Here is a 12,446-nt window from a genome sequence, read left to right as displayed (position 1 = left end):
AAGCACGCCACGCCACTGGATATACGTCGAAATATGGAGCTCTTAAGGCCCGAAATGGCAGCCAATTTTCTATTGCAAAAAATGTCACCGCCAATTTTTAGATTCCAATATCAAACTCTATAATGCCTAAGAATGTACATCGATAAGCGTCCTACCGCAAAAATGAGTGAATTCTTGCCAAAACTAAGTAAACTAAGTAAAATACGTGCTTTAAAAACAACGGGGCGTAACAATTGTAATAATATGTCACTCGGGATAATTTGAATCCATAGGTTGGTTGCCTTTTTGAGCCCTAAAAGCTCCACGATCCAACCTCAAAATTATCGACATGTAATTTTTTAAATAAGCGCGGGGATTCATACGCAGCTAACGGTTAGGCATTACTATACAAACAAGGGAACGACATAACTTCACGGTAAATGACACATCTTTTTCAGAAGGAAAAATATGGGAGTCAAACGCTTTTGAGTAATGGATGGGGGTTGAGGGGTGGTCTGGTTCTTCCCGGGAACTATGAGATAACGCTGAAGATCTTAACTTAAAGGAAAAGCTTTTGCTGAGGTTTGTTAAAAAATGCTACCGATAAATTCGTCGTGTAACGATTTATGAGCGAATTTTCCACCAAAAGTCCTGGTGAAATGTGAATTTCGGGCTCTGAATCTGGCAACCTTGCTTCATATTTCTCAGAAATCAGCTCATAGCAGCTGCATAAGAGCGGTTTCTGCTCGTGAATGATATGCATATCCCACCTCCACTCTAGCGAAAAGATTCCGGCTGACGGGAGTTCCGCAGGAGTAATAGGTCAGTAGTGCAAATTTATTCAGCAGATGTACAGAAAATCCCTGATTCCGACTTTCCCACGTTCCACCTGCGTTTAGTCAACGTTCGGCGCCCTACAATTTATACAGAAGAATCGAATTGCGGACGGTGCTGCAGAGAAAACATCCATATTTTACGAGGAGGAATTGTAAATGATTATTGAAATATAGACAAAGCGATAGACAGAGACGACATCGGGAAAATGGAGCAATCCTATTGGTGGAAGTGAGTGGTTGCGATGGACAAAGAAGGACAGTAGTAGACTAAGGACTGTTTGGAACTTCTTGGCTTTGATTTCCCTGCGAAATGGTGTGGACCCAGCACCATTTCTCCTCTTTTTTACATACAGTATTCGGGCCTCTTCTTCGTGTTTTTTCTCAGTAGTAGACTAACTTACGGTAACCCACAAGAGACCCTACACTTATAATATAAAAACCAACCATTTTTTTTTACCAATTCGAGTAGCATGGCTCTATGTTCCCTTTGTCTACTTTGTCTATAGATTTCAATAATCAGTCCGCTGACAGGGTAACGCCCCCCCCCCCCCAAAAAAAAAATTATGCCTGGGAAAATTTGTTGATCGTAAAACATACAAAGAATAGTTTAGTGCTCGATTTGACTTCAAGAGACTGGGCGGGAAGTGTGAATCAGCTGAGACAAGAACAGTTCTTTTCTCACTTATACGTTAAAGCTGGACATCTTCAATGTGCCCATTGTATTCTGCGTACAATGTGGACGAGGAGAGATGTGTCGTGATGCTTAATTTTGTACCTTTTCGTTTGGCTCAGTGTATATTTAAACGTATATATTTAAATCAAAATAAAATATCTCCATTACGTCCTCGGCCTTGAGATTCGGAGAAAACATGCGTGACAGGGCTCATGTGTACAATGAATGTAGTGTGTACGTTTTATTTGAAGACGTCAATCTCACAAGCATGTCGAAAAGCAATTCTGCCGCTTTAAGGAAGAACGCCGTATAAATTTCGAGCATTGCTGAATTTCCACAGATAAAACATGAATTTTTGGGGAAAAGAATGCATCTTTTTCCTTGAAATATTCTGGTATTTTAGGTTAAACTGCGAACAAGTTTGTCTGAAATGAAAAGAGAAATATTTCACATCCCCCAATGAATTTGAAAGAGAAATATTTCAAATTCTCCGGTGGAATCGTGTTTCATTGAACAAAATTTGGCAACGGTAGATTTATACAACGTTAGTCTTTATAGCAAGGTAATATTGAACACCCGCAACTTGGTTCCTACGTGCATTTCGACGGTGTAAGTCGGCATAATCACATAACTCGTTTTGCGACGTCGCAGATTTCCTGCCATACTTTATTTTTTTAAACGGAAAACCATTCAACGATTTTTCTTCTCTATGCGAAGAAAATTCTGCAAAAACTTCAAGGAATGATGTCAATTTAAAACACAGAGGCGGAGATTTTCAGACACCGAAAACGAAATATGCACTGGAAAAAAAAAAAAAAAAAAAAAAAAAAAAAAAAAAAAAAAAAACACATTGGGTCTAGAGTCCAGACTCTTAAAAACATCGACAAGATAAAATACTCTTGATTCAATCAGATTTTTGCTTAAATCAAGAACCAAGCCTCTTAATTGGAGCGGATTTCCTTTTGATTTAAGCAAAAATCGGATTGAATCAAGAGTATTTTCTCTTGTCGATGTTTTAAAGAGTCTGGACTCTGGATCCAACGTATTTTCTTTCTAGTGTGTGATAGCGGACTTACGCCGCCGATTTATTTTTTAACATTGGTAAAAGAGAACTGATAAGTGGGATTTTGGATCTCAATTGTTGGTAATTTGGACAGGCAATGACGGAAGGGATGTACGAATGTAATAGCCGAGTTCTTTCCGAACAGCGCTGATAGCGCCTTCATTGGTGAAAGGCGGCAACCGCGCAAAGCGCCGTAACATGACTTTCTTCATAAAAAACACTCGCTATCATTTTCCCACGACGTCGCGCTGCGCCGCGGCGATGGAGTGGCGTCCTCGCTTTTCTGCATTCAAAAAGGACTCCCCCCGGGGGCCCGGGCCCCTGTCCCGGCCCCGTGCGCGGTTTCCCAAGAGGCGCTCGGCTGTACCGCTCCGCTTCCTCGTTATTGTCTTCAGTTCGATGACGTCGCCGCCGCGCTGGCGCAAGCGCTCAGATAACGCTTCTTCTCTTCTTTATTAGTGAACCTTAAAAAAAGCGAGCCCTCGCTCGTTAATGGGTCCGTTGCGCTGGACACAGAGTCGTGTTTTGATGCTTGATTATCGTTGGTCAGCGAAATAAATTAAGATCCGTCCAAACAGCAACTCTTTACGTTTAAAATTAACCGAGATGTTGCGCTTTGAAAAAGTCGGTTTATGACGTCACCCACCGCGGTAGTGGCACCCTTGGTTCCTTCTACCTAGCTTTCATCCGAATTACACGTTGAGTGACCAGTGCAGATGTGTGTTTCCCTGACAAATGGAAACAAGGTGGAGGAAACTAAGGGTGTCACTACCGCTGTGGATGACGTCACAAACCGGATTTTTCGAAGCCCCAAACTGCCAACACCGACCGCTGCAATTGAAATATCGGTCTCGTTGAAAACGAACTACAATACGGAATGATTTTCGGGTAAAAAAGGGAATATAAAGGGTGGTTCCTTAACTAGATGGTCGTGTCACAGGTCAATAAAGCGGTTTAACGGAATGGGCGATTCCAATTTGTAAAAGAAAGATGGAAGGGGGGGGGGGGTTCCCCCAGAAAAAAGTGCCCCCCTATCCCTTGAAAAATATTCCAATTAGTACAAATAGACCCCCTCTCCCTCTCCCTATAGATAATTCTACTCAGAGTCCCCCCTCCCTTTCCACCGAAAGGGTTTATCACATGACCGGTCCTTCGACGGAAACGGAACATTTAGCGCGGCACCTGAATTTCTGTCACGTGATCGTTCTTTTTTGGAAAAAAAACCCATCAGCAATAGCAGCGCGCTGAAGGTGTTTTATCCTTTCATTTTGGGCCTTCAGTGATCACCCGGCAGTCTCGCCATATGTACACAGTGGAATTGAAATTTTACGAGCTTCCAGATAAACGCACCTAAGTATATTTCTATGAACAATCGTTGCCGAGCAAAACGGAAAAACAACGGAAAAGTCGGATGTCAAAGTCTTGGGTGGGGGGAGGGAGGGATTAGAGGGGGCTTCTCAGTCTCATCATTACAAAATCAGCTTAAACTAGTACTTAAAATCTTATTCTACTATTCGAGGGCTTCACGAAACTACTGGCTAAAAAATTCTATCATTGGGAAAGGGTGGACCCAGTAGACGCTACCCCTGCTAGCCCATGGACTAAGAGACCATTATTTTCCTTCTTGGTAGCAGCTCAGTGCCTCGAGGCCTCCTAGTCCTCTGACAAGCCAAGCCAGCAGTTAAAAAGTAGGGTCTATTCCATACCTCAAACGCTAGGTTATAAAGGCACTTGCCTGAACAAAAATTCAACCGAAACAGGTAAAATTTCACAAAAAAGATGTAAGTTCCTGAAAATTTGCTCGGCAATTCCAATAGTCCCTGGATAAATCATTTCCTTCAACAAAAACCATTAAAAAGCCACAAATTAAGGCTGTGATTCCCGCCATTATGATACATTCAAACAGGAGCGTATTGAACTTTAAAACGGCCATCACTTTGGTGATTTTAATGGTAAGAGCTGAGAATTCAAGTCATCCTTAATTTAAAATACTCCTGATTACTTCTGTAGAGTGTCTTCTATGCCTCCGTTTTCAATCCAATAGATACTCAGGCATTACTTGATGCTGGCTTAAATATGACTCCTATTTCTCTCATTGAGAAATTTAAGTGGTCTCATTACTTAGCTATAAGCAATACTCTAACTTCACCAATAAGCCCTAGCGTAAAATATGCCTTCCATAGAATTTTCATCAAACGCAGCAAAAGCCTGCTTTCAGTCTTTGATCCGTGCACAGTAGAAACCTCAGTATAAAAAATTCTATGGTGAAGTAAGTAAAACCACCAGCGAACAGCGATCAAACAGGATTCGCATTAGTTCCACGACACAAGCCAAGCACAATGTGGAAATAACTAAACTCATTGTAAAAATTTTTGTTGTATTTTCCTCAATAAAGCATACTTAGTTCTTCTCTGTGAATATTCAATCTCTTTCAATCATCTGTCCATTTCAATTCAATTCAATTCAAATTCTTCAATTTACACAATACAATAAAAATACATAATCAACTTCCCTCATCCGTGAGGTGACTCGTGTGGATGAGGCTGTTATAAATAGGTACATACATTTAATTTAAGTTTAAATTTTAAGCAAACATAATGTTGAATACAATATAGAAATTTGTATCCATTTTAATTATATAAAAAAGAACAACTAATTACATTATCTAATTACATTAGCTAAATAGATTCACAGGTTGGCAAGGCCCTCGTTCCCATTTCCTCTGCTTTCACATACCAAACACAACAATTTATGTTACAGAAATGAGTACAAAACACTTGGATTGCACATTGCAAGGAGGAACCAAGAGAATCTCAGTGTCGCCATGATTGTGCAACTTGAGACTTAGCCAGAATCACTTTTCCAAAATCTAGCAACACTGGGACGCTCCAGCCCCCCCCCTGCCAAGCGCAATCCAACTGTTTTGTAAAATAAAATACAATTTTTTATTATTTGCTATAGGTGAGCTTACCCTAGGATTGATTTGGTAACTTAGATGATTGACTTGACTGTATACCCCACATTTCTTTTTGAGACTTCAAGTCTTGGTTGCTGTACTATTACTTGGCTCGGATTTCTGATCTCATATTTTATTTCTCTTTGAGGGAGTGGCTCGGATTGGAAAAGCGGTGTTAATCTTTTCAGCTGCCTTTGGTAAAGTTCATTTATCTGCAGATGGTGGTTTTAATAAGGTTTGCAACTTCAAAAAATATTCATAGTGATAACGAATCTACAGGCATCCTATTCCTTGAAAGAATCATGCTGTTAAATATCCCTGCTATGGCTGAGGGACGTATTCAGAGTTGTCACTTAAACATTGAGGCCTTTTTAAGCTGCTAGAATTACATCAGTTAAGAAGGCCTAAGTGCTTGATGAACAACTATGAATACTACCTCGAATGACAACGGCACGGAAAAAAGGAATTTTCCACTCTTACACTGCCTTCATGCTCTCAAATATGAGAGCAATTCTCTATCACTTGGATACGTGATAGATAATGGAACTCATCTAGATGAAAGACATCCTACATACTTGTAATAACAAATGACAGGAAGCTATAAAAAACCTAATGGAGAGAAATAGGGGTTGAGAAACGAAAAACCTACAATGCCAACTCGAAGAATCCATCACTGACAAACCTACTTTAGGAAGCCTTGCTAGCTTCAGTCAACCGATAATAGTTCCCACATTATGCTGCCGACACAGTGTAATTGAATTAAAAATGGGAAAACAAGCAGCATTGCTCTCTAAGATTCATCATTAACACTGGGTTGCTGATAAACAAACGTAAACAAACAGGTGGTTGGGCTCATGACAACATCAGTAACTGCTTGTGTACTGCTTCATCAATGAGTTTAGAGATTAAGAATGAATGAAGTTGAAAAGTATCGGAGTTATGAATGAAACTTACGATTGAGGATATCCTGATTAATCCAATACTGATAAGGCCGCGAAATAGAATGTTATCTACCACAAATAAATTATCAAAGCCGAAACACTGATACTGATTCACAGCAGTCCGCACAGAAACAAAACACTGAGAGGACCACGCGCGGGCTCTGTAAGCGCACGACTGGCGGAGGAATCGGGAACTACATCATCCACACCGCGACGCAACAGGTGAATCGCGGATCCCACACTCCAACACTGCCATGCTAAGGAAAAACGCCGTATGAACCTTCGGGCGTTCCCAAATTTCCTTTCATAAAACGCGAATTTTCTGGTAAATTTATGGATATTTTCCTCCCAATTTTTCAGATAATTTAGATCACACTATTGCCTAAAGATTCTGACAATTTAAAGGAAAAATATGCGTAACTTTCCTCACAAATGAACATTTTATCGCAGGAAATTTGGCAACTCTCGAACGTTCATATGGCGTTCTTCCTTAGCACGGTGGAACAGCAAACCGCACACCGAAAGTCCGAAACGAGAAATGAAACTTAGAATAATGATCAATAATAGTATAGTTATTATTCGTAGTTGAAAAAATGGAAGTCTTCGCACCATCGCTCAGTGAGAAAAACAGCCGACCTAGCGCCGAAAAAGTCGGAAAATCAGCATCAATGAAAATTGCTAAAATTGGTATCTATGTACAAGGAAAAAATTAAATTGTTGATTTAACAATTCAATTGCTTAAAAAGTGTCAGCAATATTTCAATGTAGAACAAAAAATTGCTTCTTCATCCACCCCCGTGCTTAAATTAGCTTACAATAGTGGTGAAAGTAGCATTTTTTTTTTTGTGTAAAATCTACATTGAAACATCGCAGTCACTTTTTAAAGCAATTGATTGTTAAATCAGCAATTTAATTTTCTCCGTGTATTCCTTAGGATCTACTGATCAAGAATCAACCATGTTCTACTTCATAAGATCGATCATATCTGCGATAATAATAAGAAACACGCTGGTTGAGGACCGCCTCAGAGTGCGGTTACATTCAGTAGCCTCCTGTGTTCGTGCACGAGAATTCGGGGGAGAATGCCAAGTGACCAGGCTTGGACTGGCCATAAAGCCAATCTGCCATTGGCAGATACGCCCCCTTACGCCCCGCGCGCAAAAAACGCGCTCCTCTGACAGATAGCAAAATAAGGAGAGAAAAAAAATTACGACCGAGAATATATGCGGAAAATTTCTTGAATGAACGGAAGAAGAGAGAGTTAGGAGTGAGGAGAGGTGCTTTTACGTATAGTGGTGAACAGAGGTCCAAGAACTACGTTCTGAAGAGTAAACACTTTTTTGTGAAATTGTCACCTTTTTGTTGACATACAGGCGCTTTATCATCCCCCTCCTTCATTCTGACATTCAGGACGCGCCTTGATGACGCCGCAGAGATACAACTATTCGTACTTGATGGACGTCCGTGCTGCATCTGAAAAGTTGAAGGCGTGATGACGCGAAGCGTGAGTTCTCAATGCTCTGCTATATGCTGCCAATGAGGTATCGCTCAGATTCGGAAGAAAAGTTAAAAAAGAGGCCCGAACACATCTCTCCTACCTTCGGCTGTGTTATTCACGTAGTGCTTAAAGCACCATTACGAATAAGACAAACGCAAACAAACACAATATGGAAATAAAGCGAGGGAAAGGATGCGCGTTAACGACGGCGCAGAGATACAACTATTCGTACTTGATGGACGTCCGTGTTGCATCTGAAAAATTGAAGGCGCGATGACGCGAAGCGTGAGTTCTCAATGCCCTGCTATATGCTGCTAATGAGGTATCGCTCAGATTCGGGAGAAAAGTTAAAAAAGAGGCGCGAACACATCTCTCCTACCTTCGGCTGTGTTATTCACGTAGTGATTGAAGCACCATTACGAATAAGGCAAACGCAAACAAACACAACGTGGAAATATAAAGTGAGGGAAAGGTTGCGCATTAACGACGGCGCAGAGATACAACTATTCGCACTTGATGGACGTCCGTGCTGCATCTGAAAAATTGAAGGCGCGATGACGCGAAGCGTGAGTTCTCAATGCCCTGCTATATTCTGCCAATGAGTTGTCGCTCAGATTCGGGAGGAAAGTTAAAAAAGAGGCCCGAATACGTCTTTCTTGTCGTCGGCTGTGTTTATACTCGTTCTTTCTTCTTTTTTCAGGTTCTTGCCTGATTCTTTTTTAGGATGGATTTTTAGACCCACGTCTTAAGCTCGTGTAAACCGCAGCACTGACACGGTTCTTATGGAAATAATGGTTCTTGGATGCGTCTAGTGGCTTTAATATTTTTGTTTTCTTTAATTTCAGAAGTCTCTCGGTCACTTCAATACGTTCAATTTTACAATTTTTACTCTGTACGATTAATAAACTTTGAACCTGAAAATAGCGTAAACTTGTGCTGCTTTGCCAAAATTTTCTGAACCCCTCTCCACGAAGGGGATGCCCCATCAAGAAATATCACATTACGCCCCTTTAACCAGCCAAGGGTCTACGCCCTCAGATGCGAGCCAGTCCGACCCTGCAAGTGACAAGCAGAAAAACGGAGTTATAAGGCCTAAAAAACATCTGAGAAGTCCACTCATTCTCAAAAATAACCAAACGCCAACGCGTTATACAGTACTCGCTGACCCTGACTTGATCCGCTTTGAATCCCTCACGCAGTTATCTCGAATTTTGTAGAATGAGGGTGTAAATATTTGTTCTTTCAGGTCAAACATTTCTCTCTTTTTTTAATTAAAAAAAAAAAAAAAAAAAAAATTAGTAAGTTTTTGCACGTGTGCGATCATCAATTACGTAAGCAGCAGTAAGTTACTATCGTATATGTCGAGAAAGTGTTTCAATTAATATTTTCGTGTGGGCACATTACGGCTTGAAACACCAAAAATGTGTCTTTCAATGGGGAAAGTATGTTGAGATTAGTTCGTTCATTCTCAAAAAGACTCAAGCTCCAATTCGTTTCTTCCTTTTTTTACGTTCAAATTGTGAGAAAATTACTGAAATAACCACAACCCGATTTTTAATTATTGTAATCTTCTCACACACTAATTTTTCTGACCTCCGAGATTTCGAACAGGTCGATTAAGACGGTTTTGACTTTTTTCATCTATCGTTTCCGGCCCTTACGTGTTTTTGAGAATGACCGTTTCAATTGTCAATTGTCATAGGTTTGCGTATAATACTTTCAGGACTGTAGGGGATTCAGAATTTAGAATACAAATGATTGCGAGGAGCGCACGAATAACCCCTTCATTTTTGTTAAACGCAATATCTTACATTCGAATGTGTGTGATCATACAAGCTGTGTTGCGCTGGCGTTTCGATGCCTCCTAACGCTGGCATTAACTATGACTATGACCTCACACGTACATCAAATTGAACTAGTTACGACTACAAGCTACAAGCATCATTCATGAGATGACAGAACGTGCGACAGAATAATCTATGCACAGGCAAGAGACTAATTTTTGTTCTTAATTTGCAGATGGCTGAGGGCACATGATTGTTCGTTCCGAAAAAACAGTCGACTAATGGTGAGCACAAAAATACCTACCCATGATACAGCGATACTCATATTGTTACATGGCTTCCAGAACCTGAATTTGGTGGAAACTCAAATGATATAGTAATCTAATATACCTAGACCGGTCTCTGTTTGCGAATTTGTTGAGGACACCATAACTTTTAGCTTGAATTGTGTTGATCTGTTCAATTTTTTTGTCGCATGAAGGTTGAGGTCGAATTCGAGTTCAAACGCATTTACCTTTTTACCAATAAATGACCAGTGACGTAAGCATCCCATTTCGCTATTTTCAACTCAAATAAGTATGTTTAGAAATAAAAAAAAAAAAAAAAAAAAAAAAAAAAAAAAAAAAAAAAAAAAAAAAAAAAAAAAATTACTCTCCGTCCAAGAAGAAAAAGATGAAAGGAGCGAGGCAGCTAGCCGAACGCAACTATGTTTAGGTTTTTCTAAAGAGCTATGAAAATTACATCGGGACAGGAGATTGCACCTTAAAGATCAGTCGTCAATGCCGACGGGAAAGAGTTCCCTTATTTTCATCTCCGCAAAAAAAATTTCCTGAATTCCCTCTATTACTCGTAAAACTAATCCCTGAGATTTTCAAGAGAGTCTGTACAAAAGTTTCAGTGGAAAAAACAACGGCATGTTTCATTGAGCGTTTTTCATTTTCGACTTTTTCGTGTCACGAATCCTCATTCCTCGAAGAATTATTTCCCCCTCATAAAATATCTGTTTGCAACATTTCTGCATAAATGCGCATCATTCCTTTTGTTCTTCTTTTTCTCTCTTTTTTTTACTACTTTAAGTAGCCCGCAAGGACTAATCCTGCGCTTTAGTCCCGTTCCCCCTCCGTCCCTACAACCAGTCCCAGGCAACCATTGTTTGAGACCATCAAACTCGGGTCGCCTGACCGGGAATCGAACCCGGGACCCCCCGATTATAGGGTTGGCGCTATAACCACTACGGCACTACACCATAAGAGGCCGACATCTTCTAACTAATGTAGAATCAGATTACGCAGATAACGCTTTCGCCGTGTTTCCGAAATGTATATTTCGTGCGTATCGTGTGTTTTCTAAGATATTGTACAGTATACCTGGGAGGAAGGGGAGGCGGCAAAAACCTAAATCCGGCTTTGAACAAGGGAATATGTTGAGATGTCCGGCAAATAAGCATCGAAGCGTAAATGGCGCTTGGGATACTTTGGTCTGAAGATGACGCATTGTTGAATATGGACCACATTTTGCAGTGGAGATGGTGCATGCGTGAGGGATTTGCGATTTGACGTTGGACTCTTATGTAAAAGTTCGCGAGAAACACGATGATGCCACTGGTTTTCTCTGAAATCAACTCCTGAGCTCAAAAAAAGCTCTCAAGTTGAGGCCAAAATGGAGGGGATATCCCACGCTATCCTGAGAGTCCACCTCTACATCAAGTCAAACTCTCCATGCAAAGATAGGGAGCAAATACATTGGCAGGGCTGCCACCTTATTTGGGGACTCTAAAACTGAAATCACGGCCAGCCCGGTCAATGTATTTGCTCCCTGTCTTTGCATGGAGAGTTCGTCTTGATGTAGAGGTGGACTCTCAGGACAGCGTGGGATATCCTCTCCATTTTGGCCTCAACTTGAGAGCTTTTTTTGAGCTTGGGAGTTGATTTCAGAGAAAACCAGTGGCACCATCGTGTTTCTCGCGAACTTTTACAAAAGCATCAGTTAAATCGCAAATTCCTCACACATGCAACATCTCCATTCCACAAAGCCATCGCGGATGTCAATCCCGCAAATGATTACCGATAGTATTTCGGCAATTTGCACTAGTTGTGAAGCTACCATAATACAACGTCATTCGATCGTAAAAACGAGTGTAAAACAGGGCCGGATCATAAGGGGGTGGCCACATGGGCCGCGGCCCACAGCGGCAAATCCAGGGGACTGCAATTTTTTTAAATGTAGGTAAAAAAAAAATCGCTTTTAGAAAAAAAAATTACAAACGAGGAAAGGCTACAAAATCTCTCATTTCCTGAGAGTATAATAATTTCTAATTTTGTCGTCTTTTAGTGATACAGAGACAGTACCTTCAATTAGTCGAGTTAAGAGAGAAACCAAACACGCAATTTGGCCTGGAACGGCGCGACTTAGAGAGAAATGATAACGAGGACTTGAGATGAAAAGGAGAAGCCCTCGGCGCGGCGATCGGCATGTAATACATATTGGCGCCTACAAGACTGCATGAATACTTCTCGCATTGCACCAAACACAGTGCGGTCAGTGCGGTCAGCGTGAAACGGATAGCGCCTACAAGAATGCATGAATACTTCACGCATTGCGCCAACCACAGCACAAACTGTGAGGTGGTCGCATTTCGTATCCTGTTGACGTCACACGGTGCGTATCACTAGTCTCTAAAATGGCGGGTCCACTCGAATTGCGACCACCTTCGTTT

At 41.0% G+C, this 12,446-nt stretch overlaps 1 long non-coding RNA gene across 1 annotated transcript in view; it reads right to left on the bottom strand.

The window, feature by feature from the left end:
• The window catches only part of LOC140225305 (uncharacterized), a 40,703-nt gene extending 34,059 nt beyond the window's left edge, over nucleotides 1-6,644 (bottom strand). The window contains exon 1 of the long non-coding RNA XR_011900428.1: nucleotides 6,462-6,644. This is a non-coding gene — a long non-coding RNA (uncharacterized lncRNA). The remainder of the gene's footprint in view (nucleotides 1-6,461) is intronic.
• Between the last annotated feature and the right edge of the window lie 5,802 nt (nucleotides 6,645-12,446).

The sequence above is a fragment of the Bemisia tabaci genome, chromosome 1 (assembly GCF_918797505.1).
Source record: "Bemisia tabaci chromosome 1, PGI_BMITA_v3".
Taxonomy (NCBI): Eukaryota; Metazoa; Arthropoda; class Insecta; order Hemiptera; family Aleyrodidae; genus Bemisia; species Bemisia tabaci.
This window is presented reverse-complemented; position numbering and strand designations above follow the sequence as displayed.